This window comes from Octodon degus, unplaced genomic scaffold (assembly GCF_000260255.1).
Source record: "Octodon degus isolate 3935 unplaced genomic scaffold, OctDeg1.0 scaffold00233, whole genome shotgun sequence".
Lineage (NCBI taxonomy): Eukaryota > Metazoa > Chordata > Mammalia > Rodentia > Octodontidae > Octodon > Octodon degus.
Genome location: NW_004524809.1, coordinates 1611062 through 1612553, shown reverse-complemented (window position 1 = coordinate 1612553; position 1492 = coordinate 1611062).

Here is a 1492-nt window from a genome sequence, read left to right as displayed (position 1 = left end):
TTACACCACCCGCCTGACCCTGTCTGTGGTCCCTCTGTTGGGAGGCGTCAGCATGTGACTTGCTGTGGCAGATGCAACACTAGTGGCACCATGCTGGCAAACCTGGAGACAGTGCTATGGCTCCATGTCACTTGCGACCCTTGCCTTCATGGAGAAAACATGCCTGGCATGTCAGCCTGACACCAGGAACAGAACCAAGTAACACCATCCATCCCAGCAGAAACCATCCTAGGTCAGTCAGCCCATGACCAGCCATGGAACATGCAGCTAATGAGAGCCAGAAGAGCACCCAGGACAACACAGGTGACTCATGAACAGGACACACATGTGTTGGGTGTGGCATGAGGGCTATTGTATAAATTTGCAAAAGTAATGTTCTCTTTGAAGCAATAGCTTCATTGAGGAGTCATGTACTGTAAGGTTCACCTTTCATTACATGTACAACGCAGTGATTTCTGGCATAGTCACAAAATTATACAACCACCACCATTATGTAATTGGAGAATTTTTTTCCTCTTCCCCACGGAAGCCCTATAGCCCTGTAGCCATCACTCACCATCACCCTCTTCCTAAGCCTTAGCAAATAGTAGTGTACACTCTGACCTAACAGTTTTGCTTCTCGGGAGCATTTCCTATCAATGGGACCACATGACACATGGCCTTTGCTGTCCAGTGACTTTCACTGAGTGCTGTGTTTTCATCTACATCAGGGCAAGTGTTGGCCCTTCATTTCTTTTCATGGCTGAATGATGTTCCCTCATATGGATGTGCCACAGTTTGTTTATCCATTTGTCAGAAAATGGACATTTAGGGAAAGTCACACATTCTGACCACGATCAGGACTAGCTCATTCTACTCTGGCTTCTCTTCTGTCACATTGCCCTGTGATGGGTGGCATTTGAAGTTACTCGGGAATAGATTTAATTTTGGACCCCTGTGATATATAGCTGTGTCTCATTGTCCTGTCTGTATACAAGTTATTCTCCATGATGGCCAAGTGGCCCTACTTCCCTCGGCCCAACTTGCCCTGAAGGAGTGAGGCTGGAAGCCCTGTTGAAACATCTCAGTAAATGGTCTGATGCCTAGTAACAGAAATGTGTGGGCCACAGAAGAGAGACAAGATTGGAAGTGGACTTGGGTGTCAGGGTGATCCGGCTATGACAGCCATCACCCCATTGATCGCCAACGCTGATTCAACTGAGCTGGCTGGCTAAGCAGGTGTCCTTTATGCCCTCAGGTGCATCCTTACCAAAGCTGCTCACTCAGCCAAAGAGGATGACCACCCCGGGCAGAGGAGAACTATTTCCTCTGTCAATGATGTACGAGTAGATGCGCTCCCCTGCTAGAGCCTCTAAACAAGCTCTCAAGACTTGAAATGGACAGAGCTTAAAAAGCAGCACTGGATCCAACTGTGAAGCCTGTTATCCCTGCATTTGGGAGCCTGAGGCAGGAGGATCACTTCGAGTTGGAAGCCAGACTAGAGTCTATGGTG